Source organism: Symphalangus syndactylus, chromosome 11 (genome assembly GCF_028878055.3).
Source record: "Symphalangus syndactylus isolate Jambi chromosome 11, NHGRI_mSymSyn1-v2.1_pri, whole genome shotgun sequence".
Lineage (NCBI taxonomy): Eukaryota > Metazoa > Chordata > Mammalia > Primates > Hylobatidae > Symphalangus > Symphalangus syndactylus.
Window position 1 is genome coordinate 91719789 of NC_072433.2, and position 27926 is coordinate 91747714.

A 27926-nucleotide genomic window follows, 5' to 3' on the forward strand; every position below is an offset into this window, starting at 1 on the left:
TCTGGATATTTGACTCTGAAAAGCAGGACTTCTACAACCATGTTTGAAATGTGTTCTATCAGTTTACGGCTGTATAACAAATTGCTTCAAAAGATAATGACTTAAAACACAACCTGCTTAATATAGTCCCCTTATTTGTGGGATAGGAATTCTGGCAAGGCTTGGGTGGCTGATTCTGCTGCTCCATGTGGTGTACACAGAAGTTATACAGTGGTATTGAGCTGGTAGGTAGGTTAGTCTAGAAAGTGAAATATGGCTTCACTCACATGTTTGGTGCTTTGGCAGGGATGGCTGGCAGGCTGGTCTTAGCTGATGCTATTAACTTGAGGGCCCATAGTAGCCTTCTTCATCATGGCTGTCAGAAGAAATTAGCCTTGTTAGATGGTGGCTCAGGAAGGTAAGAACAAGTATTCAAGAAAACAAAGCAGAAATTACATGACCTTTTGAAAGAAAACTTCAAAATTTTCATGGCATACTTCCACTATAATCTATTGATTGACATAGCTACAAGCTCACCCAGATTAAAGGTGTGGGGATATTCCATGGGAAAAGCATCAAAAAATTTGTAACTGTTGTTTAAAGCTCACATTATTGCATTCTGGGCAACACTCCTGTATCTGGTAAATTATCTACTGACAGTAAAAACAACACTTCAATTAAAACCGACTGTGTAATATCTATGATGTATAGTGAAAAAAAGGTGAAACTTTCTTCAACCATTTCAAATATTTAATTTGGATTTGTCTAAAAACACAACTGCAAGACAACATCAGGTATTCACATGTCATCCTATAACATTTTATATTAAATTCTTTTTAAAATATGCTATTTAAATATGCATTGGGTCTTCAAAGAGCTCATGAAAAATGCATATTATGAAAAAAACTATGCATGGATTTCAAAATTTTCTTGCACCAGATTAAGCTCATTACCAACTTGTTACAACAAGTCTGAACAAGATCTAGTTGAGGCACTAAGAAGATGATGCTTAGGCATCAATTTAAAAAGAACTCCTATCAAAGCAACATTGATTCTGCTGGAATTGAAGCAAGGATAACATAAAAATTTACAGTGAAGCTGGGATGAAAGAATTGTGAAATCACTGATGCGTTGCGAAAAGTGTACAGGGATAATGCCCTAAATAAACTGGTAATTTATACATGGAAAACTTCTTTTAAGAAAAGGCAATGTTGAAGATGAAGCCTGATGTGGTTTGGCTGTATCTCCAACTTGAATTGTATCTCCCAGAATTCCCACATATTGTGGGAGGGACCGAAGGGGAAGTACATCATGGAGGCCAATCTTTCCTGTGTTATTTTCATGATAGTGAATAAGTCTCATGAGATGTGATGGATTCATCAAGGGTTTCTGCTTTTGCTTCTTCCTTATTTTCTCTTGTCGCCGCCATGTAAGAAGTGCATTTCACCTCCCACCATGATTCCGAGGCCTCCCCAGCCATGTGGAACTGTAAGTACAATTAAATATCTTTTTCTTCCTAGTCTCAGGTATGTCTTTATCAGCAGCATAAAAACGGACTAATACAGTAAACTGGTACCAGTAGAGGGGGATTTTGCTGAAAAGATACCTGAGAATGTGGAAGCAACTTTGGAACTGGGTAACAGGCAGAGATTGGAACAGTTTGAAGGGCTCAGAAGACAAGAAAATGTGGGAAAGTTTAGAAACTCCTGGAGACTTGCTGAATGACTTTGCCCAAAATGCTACTAGTGATATGGACAATAAAATCCAGGATGAGGTAGTCTCAGATGGAGATGAGGAACTTGTTGGGGACTGGAGTAAAGGTGGCTCTTGTTATGCTTTAGCAGAGACTGGAGGCATTTTGCCCCTGCCATAGAGATTTGTGGAACTTTGAACTTGAGAAAGATGATTTAGGGTACCTGGCAGGAGAAATTTCTAAGCAGCAAAGCATTCAAGAGGTGACTTGGGTACTGTTAAGGGCGTTCAGTTTTATAACTGAAGCAGAGCATAAAAGTTTGGAAAATTTGCAGCCTATGTGATAGAAAAGAAAATCCCGTTTTTTCTGGGGAGAAATTCAAGCTAGCTGCAGAAATTTGCATAAGTAGCTAGGAGCCCAGTGCTAATCCCCAAGACCACGGGGAAAATGTTTCCAGGCCATGTCAGAGAGCTTCACAGCAGCCCCTCCCATCAAAGGCCTGGATGTCCAGAAGGAAACCGTGGTTTCATGGGCCAGGCCCAAGGTCTTTGTGCTGTGTGCAGCCTAGATTCTTGGTCCCCTGTGTCCCAGCCCTCCAGTCATGGTTGAAAGGAGCCAACGTGTAGCTTGGGCTGTGGCTTCGAGGGTGGAAGCCCCAAACGTTGGCAGCTTCCACGTGGTGTTCAGCCTGCAGGTACAAAGAAGTCAAGAACTGAGGTTTGGGAACCTCTACCTAGATTTCAGAAAACGTAAGGAAATGCCTGGCTTGCTGCAGGCACAAGGCCCTCATGGAGAACCTCTGCTGGGGCAATGCGGAAGGGAAATGTAGGGTCAGAGCCCCCATACAGAGTCTCTACTGGGGCACTGCCTAGGGTAGGTGTGAGAAGAGGGCCACCACCATCCTCCAGCCCCCAGAATAGTAGATCCACCGACAGCCTGCACGGTGCACCTGGAAAAGCCACAGATATTCAATGGCCAGACTGTGAAAGCAGCTGAGAGGAAGGCTGCACCTTGCAAAGCCACAGGGGTGGAGCTGCCCAAGACCATGGGAACTCACCTTTTGCATCAGTGTGACTTGGATGTGAGACCTAGAGTCAAAGGAGGTCATTTTGGAGCTTTAAAATTTGCCTGCCCAGCTAGATTTTGGACTTGCATGGGCCCTGTAACCCCTTTGTTACAGTGCACCTATATTTTGGCCAATTTCTCCCATTTAAAATGGCTGTATTTACCCAATATCTGTACCCCCATTGTATCTAGGAAGTAACTAGCTTGCTTTTGATTTTACAGGCTCATAGGTGGAATGGACTTGCCTTTTCTCAGATGAGACTTTGGACTGTGGACTTTTGGGTTAATGCTGAAATGAGTAAAGACTTTAGGGGACTGTTGAAAAGGCATGATTGGTTTTGAAATGTGAGGACATGAGATTTGGAGGGTCCAGGGGCAGAATGATATAGTTTGGCTATGTGTCCCCACCCAAATCTCATACTGAATTGTAATTCCCGTAATCCCCACATGTTGTAGGAGGGACCAGGTGGGAAGTAATTGATTCGTGGGGGCAGGTCTTTCTTGTGCTGTTTTCATGACAGTGAGTAAGTCTTATGAGATCTGATGGTTTTATAAAGAGGAGTTACCCTGCACAAGTTCTTTCTCTTTGCCTGCTGCCATCCATGTACGACGTGACTTGCTCCCCCTTGCCTTCTGCCATGATTTTGAGGCCTCCCCAGCCATGTGGAACTGTCGATTAAACTACTTTCTCTTCCCAGTCTCAGGTATGTCTTTATCAGCAGTGTGAAAACAGACTCCTACAACAGGCCTCCAATAGTACAGATATAGTCCACTATTCCCGTAAAACCATTTCTGGTTAACTTCATACTGACACACAGCAGAAAACAACCAAAAAACTTACATGCACATATACACACACGTATATGTACACAGATACGTATATGTACACATATATGTATATGTGGGTAGTCACTATAGCTATAAATTAACATTGAATAATTTTGAGTTCAATGTTTTAAGCACTATCAAGAAAAATTCAGTTGAACATCCAAACTGTCTTAAATGTTTATTTCCTAAAATTTTCTCTAAAATAGCAATTTTTTCTTGTTTAACATTATACAAACTAAGTACAACATTAGAGGCATATACAAGAAAGAAATATACATGGACATACATGTGGACATGCCCATCTGCACAAAAACAACTTTCTGTATATATGGACTTATGGACATATATATAGAAACATACATATATATACACACATACATATATATGTAGAAATACACACACATATACATATATACAAACTAAGTGCAACATTAGAGGCAGATACAAGAAAGAAATATACATAGGTATACATGTGGACATGCCCATCTGCACAAAAACAACTTTCTGTATATATGGACATATGGACATATATATAGAAACATACATGTATACACATATATACATATATACTAAGCACAACATTAGAGGCAGATACAAGAAAGAAATATACATGGGTATACATGTGGACATGCCATCTGCACAAAAACAGCTTTCTGTAAAAATGGACATATGGACATATATACAGAAACATACATACATGGAAATATACATACATACACATTATATATGTATAAATATGTATACACATATATGTATAAATATATACACATACATATATATATACACATACATATGTATAAATATATATACACATATATATGCATATATATATACACATATATTATATATGCATGTATATACACATATATTATGTATGTATAGATATACACATATATTATGTATGTATAGATATACCCATATATTACGTATTTGTGTATGTTTCCACATATACATGTGTGTATATATGTATGTTCTTATATAAGTCCATATGTCCATCAACAATTTATGTTACTGTCACCAAAGAAATAGATTAAAAGAAAGTGTACCAGAATATACTAAACTCTGGACAATGGACATATATATAGAAACATATATATATGGGCATATGGACATATATATAGGAACATATATATATTGAACATATGGATATACATAAAGATAAATATATATTGTATGTATGTGTATATATGTATTTTATATATACACATATATATGTTTCTATATGTATGTCCATATGTCCAATATATATGTTTCTGTATATATGTCCATTGTCCAGAGTGAATATATTCTGGTACACCTTCTTTTAATTTCTCTATTTCTTTGGTGACAGTAACATAAATTATTGATAGCCAACAGTATAATATATTTAATATTTGTTTATGTAAACAACGATATAAGTTTTTTATGTAATAATGTTATGAAACAATAATACAATGCCTCTGGGGTAAGGGTTATAACAGGAAAAGTATTAATAATAATACTGTTGAATAATACTCTTGAATATACTGTTGAATAATCTATATTATTATCTTTTAAATACAATGTATCTTTTATTATTTTAAATATATTTTACTGACTTTCTTTTTGTTTAATGAGTTGAATAAAACCTATATTATTATAGGTTATTCAACATATATTCAATATATAATTAATTATATATACTAGATATATTATTAATCATTAATATTAATAATGGATAACGTTGTTATTATGAATTATATAATACCTAATAATACTATTGAATATATAGTTGAATGACCTATAATAATATAATAATATAGGTCATTCAACATATATTCAATATATTATTTATAATAACCTATAATATACAATTATAGGTTATTCAACTACAGGCAACCGTATACTATAGGTCAAAAATATTAAGGGTCACTTCCTATAAATCATACTCAATATATAAATGGCCAATTGGTTAGTATTGTATCTGAGAACTAGAAGAAACTTTCAAGATCATTTGATTCATCCCTCATTTTCTTCAAAGTAGAGGTGATCTTTTAAAGTATTTCACAAATATGAAGTACTATTGACTCCACAGGCCAGTACTATCATAAGCTGCAATAATATTTATATAAAGATCACATAATTATTTTTTCATAAATTTGAAAGCAGACCCAAAATTGGAAATGCTAAATCAAAACCAGTCAATAAAAACAACAAGAACAAAGCAACATCTCTGATCTGGAACAATAGTTAACAAACTACCAAATAAATATTCAAAGTTATTTTCCTAGGAAAAAAAATAAGACATTTAAATTTATTAAACTGACATTTTTTGTGTGCATTATTTAAGTGGGTTTTTTTTACAATAAACATGCAGCATCGTACAAGATGTTAGCAAAATACTGAAACATATAAATTAAAACAAAGTTACCTTTTAAATGTAAAGATAAAATCAGTTCATCTTCAGTATCTGTATATTTATAATATACATTTTGTTTTTCTTTAGTTTTAAAAGTTGACAGATATAGTATCATATTTAGTAGCTTAGGAAATAAAGTTTGTAGTTGTGATTTGTTCATGTTATATATCTCACTCATATTAACCAATAATTTTACCTTATTTTAAAATCAAGTTTATGATACATTTTGAAATATTTAAAATCCTTTATGATGTAAGACAGTGGAATACTAAAGTAACTCAAACTTTTTTCTATTCACCTGTGAGAAGAAAATCCAAATTTTAATCTTAGTTCTCTCATAGTGATGTAGGCTCAATGTATTTAACTTCTTTGCCCCTCAGTTTCTATATCTTTAGAAAATTGATAATATTAGGAAAGACATTAAAATGTTTTAATAAAGATTCAGCAAGTGCATACAATTGCTAATGAATAATACACTTAAACTATCTAATATGAGACAAAATAACTCGGCTCTGGGAATAAGAAATGCCTGGACATGTATCTGGAGGAATCTTTTGCAACAAATTATCCAACATTATTATAATTCATCAGGAACCATGAGTGCCCTTGAATTTTAATTCTTTTCTGTAGCTAATCAGAATCCGGGAGAAAAAAATGAAGCCTCATGGCTCTACTCAGAAAGTAACAATAAATAATCCAGCTCAGGACAGAGATGCCAGGGCATATTTGTGGTATAAAAATGCAACAGGTAAGAGCTCAATGACAAGATTCTAGTGAGAGAGGATTAACAGGTTTTCCACCCACAGTCATAGATTTGTTCACCTCCATTACCTCCCCCCACCTTACCATCAAAATACAGTTAATTTAATATAACTGTTTTCTCAGGTTGGAGATTGTCCCGTAATTTGCTTTTAGTATGATATATATATTTTTTACAAATATGATTATGGTGAACAATCAGATATACAGTACTTGTGTTTCTCAGAATCACAGGGGGTAAAAGGTGGCCCTATAATAATTTCAGTATATATAAACCAGAATGTTAAGTGTTGGTCCAACATGTGGAAAGCATAAAAAAAGCTGAGGAATGTATTATTTTTCTCATATTTCAATGGGCAGAAACTCTAGAATGGAAAGCAATTGAGACAATGCTGGCACAGTCATCTCAGGACTCTGAGTCAGTTCTTAGCTATCACAGCTCTGGTGTCCCAGGAAAAATTTTGATAGAAATATCTAAACTTACCATGACAGCAATTTCATAGTGCCAGAGAAGAAACCCTGTACTCAAGAGAAGGGTGAGAAAAAGTAGGAAATGTCTGTAAATGGAAAGAACTTGAGTTTTTAAAAAAATTATCTGAACGTTGGAAATAAGCAGAAGAAATTCCTCGGTGTTCTTTCATTGTGGTTCTGAGTTTGAACCTTTGATTTATTTTATATTGACTGGACTATTCCGCAACTCTGTAGGATTGAGTTTAACTTGCAGATTTTTGTCTGCAAAAGATGCAAGTAATTAATTTGGATGGGAAAGATAACCCCAAGATTAGGACATTAAACAGGTTTGCATCTAACCCAACAATTTTATGCTAGATTGATCATAAATACCCAGTTCCTCAAATATTCTTTGAACTTATGTGTGTGTGTGTTTTAAATATATTTTACTGGTTTTCTTTTTGTTTAATGAGTTGAATAAAACCTTAGACACACATTCATTTTATATTTGCATGAGAGTTACAATGTTACTATTTTGAAAATTATACTTTATATCTCTCTTGGCAGAGGATGAAAAATATCTAGCCAGACATACGCTAGAAAACTAAAACTATTTATTATGTGAGTATTCAACGAGAAGGAGGAAAGAGTTCTTATTTGTTAATCAGCTCTTGTGCTCTTCATTATTGTGAAGAGTCTGGGCCATTGTCAAGTAGGAGGATTGGAAGAAGCAAGAAGAACTAAATTGATGCACATTAAAAATAGCTGAGCCAGAGAACTGACAGGTGAAATAATGGAGAACCTTAAAAGCTGTTGCCCGGTGGGGGGGTCATTATTTCTTTATTGAAATTGTTGAGAAGATTTTGGAATACTTGTGATACAACCGAAATAAAAAGATTGACAGTAATGGCCAAAAGAGACTATTAAAGGATTGTGTTGTACTTAATGAGAATATATTTTTGTGTATTTTTGTGAAGAAACTAACCACATAAAGACATATGTGGTTTTTCTTTAAATATGTTAAAGCAACTTCTCAAGATAGAATATTTGTGAGCATGTTGTCCAAAGTTTCATTTAAATTTGCCACTAGGGAAATATACTTCTAAAAAAGACATTTCAAAATTTTATATTTAATAGAGAATTTTGTAGGGGAAAAAAAGGTACTAGATTAACATAGTTACAAGAGGGGAAGAATTTGCTAATATTATTAGCATAGTAATTAGGCTGGTTAAAGGATCTTGTGACTTTAAATATCTGATTTGAGGATTTGGGGCTGAGAACAAGCACAATAGCTGTCCCGGTTATAATCTAACCTCCCAGAAGTTTCTGTTCATCACTTCTAACAGTCAAGTTGGCTCCAGATTATCTTCCAGAAAATCATTCAAATTATTTTATTCAAAATGATCGATAACATAACATTGGCTTTTTCTCAGGGTTAGCAAAATCTATGTATTATTGTGATAGCTTACTGGACTTTGTATGTGTTAAATGTAGATTAAGTGCTTAATACATTGCCTGACAGTAAACATTTAAAAAACAACAACAAAAAAAATTAATTATTTCCTATGAATGAAACAAACGTAAGTACTAAGTATGAATTGAATGATAATTATAAAATTATAAACAAATGATAAGATTTGAGGCACACACTCTAATTTTACAATTTACCTATTCATCATTAACTCTAAAATCAAACAGTTATTTGATAAAAATTATTTTAATTACTCCCCCAACTATTGCAAAGTCACCCTGGGCAACAGGCCATATTTATTTCTTGGCACCATAGCTTCCAAGAGGCTTTCATAAGCTGATTCCTACTCTGTTAGATATCAAATGTCTTCCACTCCTTCTCCAGCTCACTATTTCTCAATTCTCACATTCTGTACAGTTTTCAACACCTATTTCACAAACTAGCATTTCAGATAAGTGCTTCCTATCATCCAGCCTCAAGCAATTTCTTGCTTCTCTGATGTTCCCTGGCACCTTTTCTTACATTTTCGTTGACAGGCATTGCTTGCTACCATGTATTAAACATATTTATATCCTTCCTCCCTATTGGGCCTTAACCTCCTTTTATACATTTCATTTTCTAAATGATTGCATCTTAATTTTGCTTTGTTTCCTGAATCAATACTTTGCATTCATATTGTATAGTTAAGATTTTGCTAAACAGGAAAAGCTATCAGACTTCCTCTGCACTCTGCTAAGAATGATGTGTGATGTGGTCATCCATCTCCACCACAAAAGTGGCAGTTATAGCTGTGTCTGTTCTTCTTTCTGGTTTACAGAAAAATACAGCCCTGGTCAGCTAACGGTGACAATGGAAGGATGGTAGCAGTTGGATGTACCTGTAGTCCTAAAAATTCTTGATAGGATCTTCTTCTCCACAGGTCAGAGGGCTGGAAGTTCATTATATTTTACAATCACATGCCCCTAAAGCAACCACAACTTTTCAAGCAAGGAGCAGTATTTTTTCTTGCTTATAGACTGCTCTGCACAGAGTTTCAAAAACAGGGACCAGAAGCACTATCTATGCCTCATTACCATTTAAATAGGCTGATCAATGAGAATTAGCATGTAATTTGAATTACAACACCCACCTCCTGCTTCTTACAAGTGTTGGTCCTCCAACCTTTTTTAAGTAGTTGCTACATTTTCCAGAGAGTATTCCCTCTTCAAATCTAAAAGCAGGTGTATGCCTGTGTTTTGGTGTAACAATTTGAATGGAGCCACTGATCCCTGATTCTGCCCAAACTTCATCTACATCCAATATAATCTATTGTCCTATTAAAACACAAAATTTGTAATAGCCACCTCAGCCAACTCATTACAACGAATATTTTGATTCAATGTCACCCTTAGTTTTAAGTCTATACTTTCACCACATCAATTTAACCAATAGACCTACAGCTATATTATCATGTCTCCATGTAGGCGAATATACTGACAGGACCTAATTAACACTTACGGTAGAACTATTTTATAATTTCACACACTTTGTCAGCTTTGTTTATGTAGACGACCACTTCGAATATTTTTGAACTGCAAATTTTCCTATGTATATGGTGAAGATAGCAAAGAAGTACTTTCTAGGATGCAGTTGTGATTGCCAGTCACTGGTATGTACTCTGGAACTGTAAGGAATTTCCAGCTGAGAGCTCGGCGATTATTATTTAATATTCAGATGACATAAAATTCTCTCCTTTCAACTAGTAACTCTTTTGATCCTCAAGTAACTTTCCAGCTCTAGGAATACATAATTTTGATGTAGTTGAAAAGGGAATGATAGTGTTAGGCAGACATATCCAATTCTGTAGGGTCTGGGGTTCATAAAATATTTTTATATCTGTGTTCCAATATTGTATTTTTTGTTCTATTATAGCATTTTCATTTAAAAGTGCCATTTATTCTTATTGAATGTTCTCTCTTCCTCAAATATCCAAAGTCTCCTTGGGACATAGTAGACTTTGTCTTTTTTATGTTACTATATCGTCATATGATAGTGTACTATCATAGTCCTGGATCACAGTTAGCATCCACTACATATGAGTTGAATGAATGCACAATGGTATTTCCAAGTGGTAACCTGAATAGGTTTTCATTCCCTATTAAACTCCATCAATTCCCTAGGCTACTCCAAATAAACATATTATACATAAAAAAAATCAAGATTGGTTTGGATATGCAACCTCAGGGAAATATCCATAGTCTTATTTTTCCATCCAGATTGCTACTCGCAGACTCTGCTGTGTAGCAACAAATAAATAAATAAATAAATACATGAAAACTGTACAGCCAGCAGAAAAATTAAAGAGGATTCCAATGATGTCATAAAATGGTATAGTGCTGTCTAGAGCCACTTTTAAGATGATTACGATTTGGAATTCATAGATCTCTTATTTGGAAATGTGTAGGTTGAGGACCCAGTCCTCAAATAGATGTTTATTGAGAATTATTTTAACTTTAAATATTAAATAATTATAGGCTATATTTCCTGTGCATCTATAGTTATTTAAAAATTTAAATAATTAGATAGAATATAAAACCATTTTGGTTATCAAAATTTTTTTACGCTTTTCTTTTCATACAGAAATGGTACACTATTTAGTTTCTGTAATACTCTTGTGTTTGCAAGGATTTGGGATGATAGTATTTACAGGATTATTCAAGGTGGCAAGAAAGCAGTAACATCAAAAACAAGAAAGTAGGAAGATTTATTTGGATTTTTTTGCTGAAACACACTTTTTAATGGTGATATAGCCAATGAATTTAGTTAAAGTATGAGCTATTTTCTAATTTTATTGACCCATTATTTTGTGTAAACATTCACACACAAATTGAATTATATTTCCTATATGTGCCCTAAGGTCCCAGTCATGTTTCCATGTTCAGGCTACAATCACTCTCAAGAAATTCTTTCTTCAGTAACCTTAGAAAACTAATTTAACCGTCATATGCTCAATGTATTTTTCTCTAATCTCATCAGCTAAATACATTTTCTTGCTCCTCTGAATTCCCCCTTTTAAAATATATATACTCTCCTTGGAACTGAAATAATTGTCTATCTCATGTAAAACTTTATTATAGGCATCATTATGTTCCCTTTTGATGTTCTCCCAGAGGGCAGGATGCATCAGTTAATCGCCTTTATATTTTGGAGCCTCTAGTTGACAAGTATTTTTGAAAGAGTTAATGAGAATTTACATTTACATCCCAAAATATCTATCTTGGTTTCCCAACATTCACACTAATCATTCAAAACTTGTGAAATGGAGAGACAGAAGAAAAAAGAGAGAGGAATAGAATGGAGGGGAGGGAGGAAGGGGGGAGAGGGAGAGAGAGAGAGAGAGAGAGACAGAGAGACAGAGAGACTCATACTTCTGACTTTGCCCAATTTAAATGTTTCATATTGTACTGTGCTGGAAATAGAGTTCATGCCAGCAGGTTCAAAGTTTTAAATTATTGGAAATAATTGTTATCCTAAGGAACTACTATATATACGGTCCGAATGGTAAAATGATTTTTGTTAGAAATCACATTTAAATTAAAGTCATTTATTATGGATGTAGTCTGTACTCTGGAAGTGCTGAATATAGTACTTAGTCAGCTGGAGATCTAACCCAATTTATTTCTTTACTAGCAGTCAGTCTGGAAGTAGCAGAATATCTGGGGACTCATTGTCTGAACCAAGAATAAAATTTGTTGCTTTTTTTTAAAACCCAATGCTAAAACACAGTCACTATTTTTTATAGTTCTTATTATTCCTATATATTTATATAGCTCATATAAAATTTTACAGTAAATTATTAACTAATAATATGAAATAAATTATTAATTTTAAGGATTGTGAAAAATTACCACTGATGGTGAACAGAGGAAAATCCATGGAGGACAAATTTATTTTTTTCCTCTTCTAAAATCAATACCATTTTTATATATCTGTAGCTAAACATAAAAAAAATTTCAACTTAATTGTGTTAAAAGTATGATAATCCTTTCTGTAACTTGAGAAAATTTAATCTAAATAAACGTCAGCTGTTCTACTGTTAGGGTATGATATTAGCTATTCTAGAGCTATTTCCTCAATCTATCGGTAAGAATTTATGTAAATATGTAAACTGTAGTGTAGTTTAGAGATAGGTTGTGATTTATTTATTTAGGGCTCTTACAAAGTTTAAAATTGTTGGAGAGGGCAGAAGAATATGAAGAAAATGAGTTAAAAACAAACCAAAACAAATAAACTAATAAAAATAATGGCATTATTTATAAATGTTACCATATCAAAATGAAAATATGCCTCCATTTACCTATGGATTATTTTTCTCCATAAGTATGTTGAAGCCTTTAACTATTACTGAATCAGCAATTTAACAGATTTAATCACACAAGAGGATGTAGTCAGGCTTCTATGATTGATAATACAATGACTTACCTTAATTTTTTCATCAGTATTTTAGGAAAATGACAGCAAACAAGTAACAGCATAATAACAAAGAAGACAACCATACACATATACTAACATGCATTGTTTTCTCTCTACACACAAAAATCTGACAAAAATCTGCTCAAAACCCATGGACTACATCACTTCTGCGAGGTAACTTTCTAAAGCAGATAAAAAATGCCTTAGTATGACAGATGCCTCTCAAATATGCATAAAAGAGATAGGATTTTTCTCTTTTGCTCATTAGTTCATTAATATTCAGTATATCTCCACTTTTCAGAAGATAAGGGGATCCATGAGGACATGTGTACTCGTTTCCTTTTAGTATTGCCCAGCTCAAGTTGTCATATATGCAAAGCACTCAGTAATTAAGTTTAAAGAAATAGCTTTCTTTGTAAACAAATCTGTTATTAAAATAAATTTAACTATTTTATTTATTTTTAATCTGTTTGCTACAGATATAAGGAAATTGAGATAAAAATGTAACTTATTATTGTCCTAACAAGTGATGACTTCTGCTAAAGTTTTTGTATTAATAGGTGCACATTTTTCCATAACATTTAGAAAAATGGGACTGTACACTTTTGTAATTGCCATTTCTCACTTGTTTTTATCTGCAGTTTCTCATTTCAAAATATAAACATGCATTATCACTTTAAATTCTACAGTGTGTTTAATCTACATTTTATCATTTTTAATACTGTGATTAACAATATTTTGCTTATATAGGATTATACTTAATTATTTCCTCATGATGAATTCACTAAAGTGAATTTAGGGTCCAACATGTAAGAAACTTGGAAGTCATCAAACATGTCCTAGATGCAAAAAAAAAAAGGAGAGCAAACTGAAAATAAGCAACTCTACTTAGATTCATCAGAGAATTGAGGTCACAGAGCAAACTGTTGTCCATCCCCACCAAAACTCGGGGGACAGAGAGGTAGATATAGAGAATCACATTTCATTAGAGCAAAAGTCCAAAAAGAGAAACCACAGTCAGAGCCAGATCAGGACAGGAGAAAAAGAAAGAAAAAAGAAAAAGAAAAGAACTGTAACTAATGAATTGCTGGAAGTTCCGTATATGCTGTAAACCAAAAATAAATTTTCAAGTGCTCCTCTCAGCCAAGGGCATTCCAAAGTTAACCTGAAAAACTAGTTCAGGCCATGATGGCAAGGGATAGCTGGACATGCCTCATTATACTCTCCTCCCTTTTGGAATTACTGATAGAACAGGCTCTTTATGTCTGATAAGAAACATTTACAGTCTATTCTCTGTGAAGCCTGCTAAGTGGAGGCTTCATCTGCATGATAAAACCTTGCTTGGTTTCTACAATCCCTTAGTGTAATCCAGACATTTCTTTCTATTGATAATAACTCTGTCAAGCAATTGCTAATCATAAAATATTTAAATCTACCTGTGACATGAAAGCCCCTGCTTCCAGTCAGCCTGCCTTTCTGGACCAAACCAGAAATAGGTACCATACATGCAAGGTACATCCTACATGTATTGATTGATGTCGCATATCTCCCTAAAATGTGTAAAACCAAGCTGTACCCCAACCACCTTGGGCACATGTTGTTAGGACATCCTGAGGCTGTGTCACTTGGCAAAACAAACTTTCTAAATTGATTGAGACCTGTCTCAGATACTTTTGGTTTACAATACAAAATGAGTCTTAAAATTTTGGTGGGGCCCCATCTTAAGAAGGTCACCACATTTGTGTCTGTTTTGCCTCCAAGAGCTCTACCAGGTTGACTCAGTGAAGAGCAGATAAAAAGCCCCAATACCATGTCTCTGGCACTGGGAGGGAAAAAGCAGCCATTTTGAAATAAACTCAGAGCTTCTCTTTTCCTTAACAAAGCCTGCATTCAAGGGAAAGGATTTTACTAAACGCAAATTGAGTGGGGTTTTCCCAAGCCTAAACAACTTGGGGAAAGGAAAATACTCAACCCCAGTCCATCCTAGGCATCCATGTGAAGGAAGATACCCAACTCCATCCCTCTCTAGTCTTCCTGTCCCACTTACGGAGAAGACAAAACAAAATACAACCAAATAGCTGGGCACTAATGAATAAACAGTCTTACTGAAAGACTGAGATCTAATCACAGAACTGTAGTATACTTCCCCTCATCTCACACCTTACAACTATATCAATAGGCTTCTGTATAATAATAGAAGATTACAACTAAAAAAATTGCAAGTATCAGGCTACTTAAATTTCTTTGGAAACTCAAAGAAAAAAAGGGAAACAAAAACAAGGACATCAGAGGAAATTTTAGCCTCTGATACCTGTAGCTGTAGCGAATGGTAAACACAGACTAACTCCTAGCCAGCAAAACATAAAACCTCACACTAAAGACCTTTATACCTCAGTTCCTTTTACCTAGTACATCATATCCTGCTTTCAGTAAAAACAACAAAAAAATCAAAAAGCATACTAAGACACAAAAAACATAGTTTTTAGAGAAAAGACAAGCGTCAGAGCCAGATTCAAAAATGGCAGAGATTCTAGAGTAGTTAGCCTAGCTACTTAAAATAATTATGATTAATATCCTAAGGGCTCTAATGAAAAAAAAAAAAAAAGAACCACATGCCAGAGCAGATGGGTAATGTAAGCAAAGAAATGGAAACCCTAAGAGACAAAAGGAAATGCTAGAAATAAAAAATACTGTAGGAGAAATTAACAATGCATTTAATGAGCTCATCTGTAGATTGGACATGGCCAAGGAAATATCAATTAGCTTGAAGACATGTCAACAGATACTTTCAAAACTGAAATGCAAATAGAAAACATTTAGAAAGATGAAACAAAATATTCAAGGACTGTGGGAACAATTACAAAAAGTGTAACATATGCATGTAGGAATATTAGGAAAAGAGAGACAAAATAAATATTTGAAGGAATAACGACCTAGAATTTTTATTAAAATTAATGACATCAAACCACAGATCCAGGGCGTCCAGAGAACATGAAACAGGACAAATATCAAAATATCAATAATGCAGAAAATCAAAGACAAAGTCTTGAAGGAAATCAGAGATAAAAATACCTTATCTATACAGGATGAAAAAAACACTGTATCTATATAGGATGAAGGATAAGAATTACAGTGAATTTCTCATTAGAATCCAAAACAAAAAGAGTGTGTACCCTATTGATGTCTCAATTTTCACTTCATGTATCTCTTTTTTTTTTTTTTTTTTTTTTTTCTGAGACAGAGTCTCACTCTGTCACCCAGGCTGGAGTGCTGTGGTGCAAACTCTGCTCAATTCAACCTCTGCCTCCCAGGTTTAAGAGATTCTTTTGTCTCAACCTCCTGAATAGCAGGGATTACAGGCATGTGCCACCATGCCTGGCTAATTTTTGTATTTTTAGTAGAGATGAGATTTTATCATTTTGGCCAGACTGGTCTCAAAATCCTGGCCTCAAGCGATCCATACATTTAGGCTTCTCAAAGTGCCAGAATTACAGGTGTCACCCATCATGCCTGGCCCATTTATCCCATTTTTAAATAGCTGTTTAAAGATTTCTATCTAGGATGAGTTACTTGACTCTCCCTTAGTTTTTGCTTTCTGTCATTCTCTTGTGAATCATCTTAATTTTCTTAGCTATTATTGCTTCAAGACCCTTTCAGCTGACAGAGGAAGAAAAAAAAAAGATATATGTATACACACATGTGTATATATACTGTGTGTGTGTATACACAAACACACACACACTATATATATAGATACATATATATACGCACACACACATATGCATACTCACACACACACAGTACATAGATATATATATAAAGTGTGAAACCTGGCCCCACTATCCACCATCCATTTACTTAATTGTTCTCATCTATATACCCATATAGAATTATGAGAATTATCATCCTGCTCCCCTAAGGGAAACAATTTTATCAACTGAAGTTTAGTTGTTAAGTACAATTTCTTTTATCTTTATTTTTACAGACTCTATTTATTCCCAAAGTTATATAGGTAAGCACCATTTTCCCAACCCTCTTCAGTAAGGTAATTTTATGCATTTATCATATATTTATATTTTGTCAAATTTTGCATTCCAATCTGGGATCCTCCGACTTACTAAGTGGTTATATTTTCCTAATTTGGGTGCATTAAGATTAACTCTATATACTATATAGTTCTACGGGTTTTGACAATAGGAATAGTGTCATATACTCCCTAATACAATATCACACAGAATAATTTCACCACCTTAAAGTATCCTTGCTTCATTTACTTAACAATCTTTCCCTCCCTCAATTCCCTGGCAACTAGTGATCATTTAACCATCTCCTTAGTTTTTTATTTTTCAGAATATCATGTAATTGGTATGATACAATATGTAGCCTTTTAAATGGCTCTTTCACTTAGTAATATGACTTTAAGATTCCTTCATGTCTTTTTATGGCTTACTAGCTCATTTTCTTCAAATATTGTTGAATAATATTCTGCTATATGAATATGTCACAGTTTGTTAATCCATTTACCCATTGAAAGGCATCTTGGTTGTTTCTAGCTTTAAGTGACTATGTGTAAAACAGCTACAAATATCTGTTTGCTGGTTTTGTATTAGTCATATAAATCCTTTTGCCACCAAACAGAATATTGACAATTGATTTGTATTCCTAATTATTAAAAGTGTTTTAGTTAGGGTATGTAAAATTAGTATCTGAATATTGTATAATTATAGTAAATCCTTCAAGATGATTATTTTATAGAAAGCAATATAAAGTTAATTGATGAAAAACAATTACTACTTTGGAAACTTTTGAATATAAATTTTACAAACTATGTCTGCTTTGGAATTTTTTACATGCCACCTTAACAATACCTGTTCTTCAAAATATCCTTCCTGAAAGCCAGACTTATATATTATTGCATTTATCATGGTGGATCCAAGGAAAATGACTGGGTCAGGCTTTGTCTTAGGGTTGCCAGCATTAAACATATGAAGTTATTATAACCAAGGTCTACAAAAAGTCATAAAGAAGCAGACTTGAGAAAAATGAAGGGAGCCTGTGAAAGTTACTGTACTATTTGTTCACTACGAAGAGGTTGGGGAATGATCACTGACCTCTAAGTAACAGAGAATGGAACTCATCTTTCACTTCTGAATGAGCTCCTTGCTGTAATTGATGGCATCTCCTGAAAGGGCTGCGATCATTAAGGCTCCAGTGACTGAATTAAAAGAAAATGAAGGATGCAGATGGCTGTAATAAAGCAGGAAAATGCATTTCTTCCTGGTGACAGATACAACTGATCATTTTACAAGGAAGTGCTTTACTAAAAGTGTTTCAGCTATGTAGTTCTCAGGGAAAATGAAGAGTAATGTAAAAATTGGACAAGATGAAACTGACTGTTTCATTCCAGATATTGACTGCACAAGTCACTTTCAATAAATCAGCTGCTTGTTGTACCTAAGACAGCAGTTTGTTAATATTATGAGATGCTACAAAATGTTCTCTTTGATTAGGCAATCTTTGAGCATCACATGATGAACTTAAAAGTTTTATTTAATTTTTTATTTACTATATTATTTTCGAATTATAAACACTTGAAGTACTAGACATTTTTATTTGGAAACAACTTTGATTATCTAAAAAATTCAAGGGTCAGCAATCTTTTCCTGTAAATGTCCAGATAATACATATTTTAGATCTTTGTGGGCAATATAGTCTCTGAAACAACTGCTTAACTCTGTAGTTGTAAGGGGAAAGCATATGCAGGCAATAATAAAAGAATGGGTATGACTGTGTTTCAATAAAACTTTACAAAAACAATGTACAACTGGATTTGGCCTTCATACTGTAATTTGTGAATCTGTAATCTAAAAAATCTATTCAGCATACCAAATGATGTTGTGAATAACAACAATTAGAAATCTTAAAAGCTTTCTACACTGAAATAAATAAAATGCTAAAGCTAAATATTTTAGTCTTCTACTAGAAATAGGGATATGAGCATTTATAGCGTTTAAATAAATACAGAATACTGTTTTAAAGGAACCACAGGTTAATGACAACCTGTATTTTTCAGCCATGAGAAAAAAAAAACACTTTTCATATTAAATGGAGTTTTAATAAATATAGTTTTTTTGGTTTGTTTGTTTTTTAGCTTGAAGAGATTCTTAGTGTCATACTCTGAAATGATTACTCTGAGAGTCAGAATTGTTCATTCTATTATTTCCTAGACATTGACTTACCACCTTCACACTTCCCCTTTCAGTAACTAAATTAAGAGAAGCGCTCCTCTCTTTTGTCAAGTTCAAAGATGTTCGTGAACTGTCTCATTTTTGGGATTCAACTTCTTAGAAATCCTTTAGTTCTTCCCCAGGGCTGAGGAGATAACAGCTGTCTTTTGCTTTGATTATGTAGTTCCTTATCTATCAGGAATCTTTTTAGTTTAATTCAAAAAAAGCTGAGTTCTCCCCTGGTAGCCACCTTGCCCATCACTACCTCAATGGTAAGTGAGAAAAGATGGTAAGGTGTTTTCAGTCTAGAAACCTTTGTTGGGTCAAAAGTTTAAAACCTTTTCCCAAGAAGCTTGCTGGAAACCTAAAAATGCTATTTTGAAGTATTTATGAAATGCTAGTTTGTCAAAAAAGTAATCATAAATACTGCTTTGGAAAAAGTATAGAATAAAAACCTGTTTTTCATCTGGTTTTAATGTTAGAAGCTTCCATCAAACATTGATGTTTACTTTCCAAGAAAGGTATTTCACAACCCACATGGGTTCAAGGTGTACAGACCGTAATTTAATCTTTTGAAACATTATTGCTTATGAACTTAAAAATACCCTTTTGGTACAATAGCTATCAATTTTTGAATAAATCATTTGTAAAAAAATTTTAGAGCAAAAAAATGATTTTAGATTATGGGCTAGCTAGATTATCAGGGACTCTTTTAGCACATATTCTCTCTAACAGTCCAAAATGCACAGTGTGTAAATTCCAGTCATCTAACTTCTGGCTTTGCAGAACACAGAATACTAACCTGTTAAAATTCCAAGAACTGGTATTCAAACATTACATCAACAAAATACCATTTTTCTCATTACAAATCTTAATGGGTTAGTTACAGAAAACACACAAAGTAAGAACATCATAAATTTTAGAGACTATTATTACTGATACATAGTATAATACATTTAATTGTAAGAGATAATAGAACCAAGTCCCTCTGGAACCAAAAAAAAAATCATTGGGGATGTATTCTATCTACATTATAATGATTTCTTTTGTCTAAATCTAGTTACATGAAATTAAATGAGGTAATGACTGGAAATAAGTGGGAGAATTTATAAGTTCAAATGGTAGTTAATAAAAACAAGAAAAATCTGGCTATAATTGTGTATATATATATATGTATATACAGAGAAAGAGAGAGTCCTTAAGAGTAAGAAAAAAATAAGGATTTAGCTCTGAATGGGGCCCAAAGTGACCTCTGTAAAAGAACTCTAGAGCAGCATTCAGTAAAACTACAGAAATAAGGAATATATATATATATATATATAATAAAATGGGCCACAAACTAAGTTTGGGCTACTGTCTGTTTTTATATAGCTAATGCACTACAATTTTTTTACCTATTTAAATTGCTTTAAAAGAGGCAAAAACATATTTTGTGGCATATGACGATTATGTAAAATTTAAATTTTAGTGTTCAGAAATGAAATTTGAATTTCATCAATTAAAAATTGTATGGAAACTTCTTTTTTTTTTCATTTAAGCATCTACTTATACCCTTTGTTTTACCTCTTGGCTTTCCAAACCTGAAATATTTACTATCTGGCCTTTACGAAAAAAAAAAAAACAAAAAAAAGTTTTCCGATTCCCACTAAAGCATATCTTTTAAGATCAAGGTGTTTCCACAACTCCAATTCTTTACTGTAAGTTTGTGTCATTCTCTTGCTTCTTAGAAAATTGAGGGTATTTATTCTTTCATATCTATCTTTTCTAGGGAAACTTAAAATTATGTTAAAAGTCACAGATGAACTTGTTTTTAAAAATTCTGTGCTTGGAAAATCATAATACATATTGAATATTTTTCTTTAAAATAAATTTCAAGTTTGAGCTATCTATTAATATAATGAGAAACAGAAGCCAAAATATTTGAACCATTATGGAAAGATTGTGTTAGAAAAATTGAATAAATTTCTTTACTTATATATAATAGAGGTCTCAATCCCTGGGTAATCCAAGTGTTGCAATTTCCTGGGAGTCATCCAGACATAGAAAACTAAAGTAAAAATTGGATTGAACACCTATGGTAAGAAAATTTGAAGATGTACTAAAAATTTCCCACCCCTGGTGTTCACGCCCTGTATAATCCCTTTTCTTTTAAACTGGACAAGACCAGTGAATATAATGAGATTTCACTCTGATGATTAGATTATGTTATATGGCACAGTCGGTTTTAAGAAAAGAAGATTATCTAGGTGAGCTGACTTAATCACATGAGCCTTTTAAATCTAGGTCTAGATGTCAGAGAGAAAATCAGTGGTTCAAAGCAACAAGAAGCAGGCTTTAGGAGTTGAGAACGGCCTAGAGTCAATAGCCATACAAGAAAATAGTGACATTAGTCCTATAACCTCAAGGAACTGAATTCTGCCATGATCTGAATGAGCTTTAAGACAATGAAGTCTCAGATGAGATAGCAGCTCTGGCTGACACCTTGATTTCAAAGTTGTGAAACCATAATCAGAGCAACCATGCTATGCCAGATTACTGACACAGAAATTGCAAATATTAACACATTTGTGTTGTTTTAAGCTTCTAAATTTGTAGTGAGTTGCAATGCAGCAATGGACAACTGATACACACCCAATTCATTTCCAAAGGCAAACAGAAACCTTCCTCGTCTTTATAGAGAAGCTTGGGGAACTTCTGCTTAATCATCTCTAGTTCTGTTGTCATTTTTCAACTGAATGTCAATTTCCCTTTATGTTTATTGTCTCCTACCTTTGGAGTCCCTTTCTTACTCTTAGATACTACATTTATGGCACTTTTGTTTTTTGGGGGATTATTTGAAGTAATTAGGGTAGCACAAAAAACAGGCAACATGAAAAGAGGAGATATCTCTCTAAAAAGTATCCTTTGACCCTGTGATCTTGAGGGAATTTGGTTTGTTTTTTATTTGGATTCCTGTTCTCCCATGTTTCTAGACTCCCTCCCTTGTCAATTTGCCCCTTATTTTCAAATTCCTGATGAAGAACAGTTCATCTAGTCTCAGTTTTTTCAAGTTTTCTCCCAGAAGCCTCCTTTTCATAATCAAATATGTGTATATCTCTTAATCTCCAAAGAAGGATGTTCTTCCTTGAAAGAAACGATTTTATTGACTCATAGATTTACCATTTTGGGGGATGAAGGTAGAGGCAATATATTGTAAGACTGCAATGTGTAAATGTCATCTTTAATGTAAGGTGGTTAAATGCCTAACAGGTTTGTGATGACGACAGAATAAATTAAAAATGACATGACCTTTGCTGAGAAGCTTTAAAATTGCTACGCCCTCTCTAGTGATTGTTTTATTGCTTGGAAGAGAAAAATATACAAAACCTAAACATATTAAAACTAAAGTTGGCTTCTTTTCTACTAATTTGGTGTAAACATCAAGAGGCTAGATATATTTTCTAAGATGTTAGTTGTAGTGAATAATGTTCCAAATGTTAGGCTACAACATTTCTGGAGATTACAGAAGCTTGTGATGTTTTAATTTTACCTCAATTAGAGCTCTTATTTCTATGTTTTTCACTTCTAATTACTCTTGTTTTCATCTTTTTATGCTTTATATTCTATAATTCACAACAGTAATAGCATTTGCTTCATCCACTTTCTGGGTGTTCCATCCAAATCAACCAATTTAGAATTTTCTCTGTAATAAGTATGGCTCTCATTGCTCTTTTCAAGGTTAAACAATGTGGTCCTCCTAATTTTCTTCAAAATTTCTCACAAAATTACACTAAGAGGTGATTTGCTTAACCAAATATCTCTAGCACCGACCATTCTTTCTGTGTCTAAATATGTTGCTTGTAGGTCAAGTTTTTTTAGAGCAAAAAGAAAATCCAGAGATCATATGACTCAACGTATTTATATTATAGGTATAGATACAGCAGGTCTTTGAATAACTTTGTTTCATTGTCGTTTGGTTATACATTGATGAGAAAAGTCAACTACTGGCTGAGGCTACTGTTTGTATGGAGTTTGCATGTTTTCCTCATGTCTGCATGAGTTTACTCTGGGTACCCTGGTTTCCTCAAACATCCCAAAGCTGCATCCATTAGGTTGTTTATAAGCTGTGCACGTGTCTAACTGTGCACAGTTAAAACAGTTTTAACAGTTTTAACTTGTCCCAGTTAAAACAAGTGTGAAGTTTCTCACTGATTCCCAAAATATTGGGTTAATAACTATCTTACTTGTTTTTATTAATCTTTCTTAAACGTATGCATAGTTCACATTTACTTCAGTGTTTTACATTAAAGTGTTTTGGGTTTTTATTTAGAACATTAGTGATGTTTCTGTAACCAGAATTGTACTGTACGAACTTAACCCTTGTTTATATCACTTAGCCTATGGTGCAACTGGTTTCCCTGTACTTTATTTTGCTTAAAGTTGCTGTTTCTGAGAACCTATCAATGATTTTTAGTGAGGACTTACTGCAGTAAGGTTTTAGCTAAGTTTAACTCACTTGCCATATAATCTAATCTGCATTGTTATTCTGCTACACGGTTAGTAGCAGAAGCAGTATGAGGCCTCAGTTCTAGTTATTTTTTATATACTACTATTAATACATTTTTAAAACATTTTTTGGTTCTGTCTTCCTATGCTTGTTGATTACTACTAGATTGCTTTATAATGTTATTTTGCACACCTTTCTGACTGACAAGTATATATTCTCATAATAACTGCTAAGTTTAGTGTTTGACCAGTTGATGGACATATTCTATGTATACTCTCTTAGAAATAATATAGTAACGTAGATATCACTAACATCTCTACGAAGTTTTTTTCTCATTCCCCTCAGACTCATTTAATTACTCTCCCTTTTATATTACTGAAGTATCTTGCCTATTTTATATTTATCTTGAATTTAAAAATTTACTTACTAAAATAAATTAAAATATAATGTTTAGCCAACTCCATTGCCTAATACTGTCACAATGTAAGTGCTTAATTCAAGATAAGCTCTTCTTGTGAGTGGACAAACGAGGCATCTTCCTTAAAGACTGCGTACATTTGATTGAGCTCCTGTATTCTAGTTATGTATGCTCTTAGGGTTCATGCCCTCACTTTCATATCACATGGAAAGCATGCCCATAAATTCCACAGGATTGGAAACTAGTCATTTTTATGGCTACCATTAGTGCTATATTTTTTCTCTTAGTTCTCTATTATAGTCATTTGATCAAATTAATGTTGAGTAGATGATGTGCAACTCATGAGTTTATACACTTTCCTACATGGAGGTTTCACTAGAGTAGGCAAGCTAACATTCATGAAATCGTGATGCACATAGAATATGATCTTTCTAAAAATTCACTACTATGTTCTTTACACAATGATTTATTTGCATAGCAAATTATATTCATATACTTTTTCTATGATTTACTAAAATACATTTTTAGGAGCATTTTTTATTTGCTGAATATATTGTCATAATAATTCCAAATAACCTTTTTAAAATGCAGCATAACGCAAAGGACTGAATTAGTAGACCATCATGTTTTAATCACGTAGACATGAAGGTTTGACTCTACAAAATTTTAATGTGAACTTTTAGAGGCTACTTCATGCTGTAGTTGAGCTTGTATCTTTTCTGGCTATTAAATTATAAATTTCGCTTTGTGTCACCATGTTGATGTAACATCTGCATTTAAAAAGCAAAGTAACTGAGCATAAAATAATGGAATTATGTCCTTTGTGCTATTTTTAAAAAGAAGTAGTCCAGATTTTTAACTTGTATCTTTTGGTACACACAGTGCTATTTTTTCATTACTTCAGCATGAGATTTTTTTAAAGTCCATTAAACTTTCATATGGACAATGCCATGCCTACTTTTCTAAGAATAATGGCTTAGCCAAATATTCTTGTTAAATGTTTTGTCAGTCCCTCAATGTATCTAAAGTGTCTATCATATGCCATTTAGCAAGATGCACTATTAGTAGTCAGCACTGACAGGATAAATGATAGGAATAAGAGTGATGGAGATATTATTTTGAAATCTTCTATTTTGTATTGTTTGTTTTTTAACATATACTAGATTAAACTATATCTTAACAGTTTCCACTCCAGTGAAATATTTCAAGACAGTATTTCTTTTGCAATACAAAAATTTCCTCATTTTCCCAAGCACCATAAATAAACAGAAGAGTATGAACAGATCTCTGAAGATAGGAGAAGATGAAAAATCATTTGTCAAAAATAGCAACTTAAAGAGGTAGGAGAAACAGATTTTCAGAGAATTAATGGATATCAAAAGAATAAAAATGGTCTTTGGAGTTCCTCAATGTTTTGTTAAAAATGGAGAGATGAATAAAATCATAATGACTATTTTCTCATGCTCACAGTTGTCAGACTAAATTTATTTTAAATGGTTTTGGGGGCAGCATTGTTGGTACATAAGCTATTGATGAGAAATCAGAAATTAGCCTTTAAGTTTACTGATGTTGAGAGAGTTTGTGGTTTTTATTGGAACACCTCTGCAAATTACATTGAAAGATGTTATTTTCCTTATGACCTCAATTAAACATTTAAAATGAGGAGGGCCTCCAGGGACATTGAAACAGAAATATGAAACTTTGCATTTTGGCAAGATGATTATTTATCTGTACTCAATAAAAACATTTCAATCTTGTTAAAGTGAATTGTTGCTTCCATGTTTATTTTTGAAAGAATTATTATTCTTTTAAGAGTTTATCTTTAAAAAGTCAATATTCTAATATGCTTTGTGGAGGAGGATGAATCTGTTAAACAATTCCTATCTTTCTTTTCAGAAATTTATAGTTTTACTGCACTTAACATAGTCTAGCAAATAATACCCAGTGACAACATTTTTTAATAAAGTATGTATGATTTACCTAAAGCAATAGGTACATATGTTAAGAGTAAAGTTCCATGAGTATTCACAATTGCATACACTACTATAATCCAAACATCTGTCTAAGTATAGAATATTTTCATCAGCAAGATCCCTTAGGTCACTTCCCAGTCAATTCATACTCCTCATCTCCAGGTAATCACAGCTCTGGTTTCATCTACCATCCATAAGTGGACATAGAAGCGCTAAATGTCTAGGTGCTAATTGCCCTGTATGATTCGATATGATCCTTCCTGTATTACCAAGAGGAAGTAGGCCCCTTTTAAAAAACAGAACTTTTATCCCTGCTGATTCCAGAATTGTGGAAAGAGGACATACGCATTCTCAAAATGGACCACTGGAAGTGATGGTAAGCAGCAATAGTCATACTTCCACTCTTTGGTTCTTGAACCTATGTAATCTTCTGATACAGGGCACCATTTTATATAAAACTTTTTAATTCATTGTATACACTATGTCTTGATGATGCCCAATCCTGGCAAGGTAATACCACTGATCTGGTGCTTCAGTTCTGCATTTAACTGGCCATTCCAGTGCTCTAATAGAACCCTTATTTACTCAACAAATGGGCTCTTTTGGTTTTTGCTGAATAAATAAGGACTCTATTAGAACACTGGTTTTTTCCCCACACTCACTCTCAAACATCTTTTACTGTAAAATGTGTCCTCTGGTCTGTTATAAGGTCATAAAATACCCCTTTTGGCAGATGTAATACTTTGTGATCCCTTAGACACTAGTGTTGATTGAGATCTTACAGGCATAAAATACAAACATACCCCTTAATTATATATCTATTCCTGTGGAAACAAACCATTAGACCTTCCCAGCTGAAAGAAGTCCAATGTAGTCAACTTGAGAAATATTCAGTTGGTCTCCTTGAAGAGCAGAACAAATTAATGTCATTTGTTTTTTGTTGCTGCTAAGTTTGTTACTCAGAATTGGCACTAACTGGGTCAGGATTGCTAAAAGGTAGTCCATGCTATAGTGCCCCATGCATAGCCTCCATCTCTGCTACTGTAGCCCCTTCATTTATGTGACTGTTGTTCCACACTGGGGTTGCCAACGACAAAGTCTGGCTAACATCAACTAAGTACACTTATTTGTGTGTGTGTGTGTTTGTGTGTGTGTGTGTCTGTGTGTGTGTGATGGGTGGGACTCTACCACAGTGGACATGTTTTGGTAGAAATTTACCTGTAATACAAAAATCTTCACACTTCATACCAACTCAAGTATGACCATGCACATCCTCCTACTGTAACCCTCTTTGTCCCAGATTTTCCAAATGCTTCTTTTCCAGTCCTCTCAACAACTGGCCAGGCCATTTGCTTCTGTCAATTGGTCCATATATATTCTAATTTGGGACTATATTTCTTTTCACACAAAGTGAAAAACCAAGTACACTGCCAGAAGCTCTGCCCTCGGGGACAATGTTCCCTCTCCACTGTTTTTCTAAGTTGCTTCTGCTCTACAACCACATACCACAAAATAGGATGTTTCTCTTCTTTCAGCTAGTTGTATGAAAGTTTCCAACGGATGGATGTGTCACAGAGAAAGGGGCACTGGTACAACCTGGGTGTATGACATTAACATCTGGAATACCTGCTCAGGTAGCTTCCTTTGGTCTTGTTTCACTTGTACTCAGTCCCAGATTTATCCCTTCCAGCATACAATGCATTATTTTTATATCCCCTGAGCACTAAGTCTTTGAAGTTCTGAAAGTG

General features: G+C 33.7%; 1 long non-coding RNA gene across 2 annotated transcripts; it reads right to left on the reverse strand.

Annotated features, from left to right (window-relative positions):
• Positions 1–267: 267 nt before the first annotated feature.
• LOC134731841 (uncharacterized) lies at positions 268–27926 on the reverse strand. 2 transcript variants are annotated; one of them, XR_010114469.1, is made up of 3 exons: positions 27805–27926; positions 18186–18289; positions 268–355 (listed from the first exon to the last, which is right to left on the reverse strand). It is a non-coding gene; the product is annotated as an uncharacterized lncRNA (long non-coding RNA). The 2 variants fall into 2 exon arrangements; XR_010114468.1 differs by having other exon boundaries at positions 27685–27875.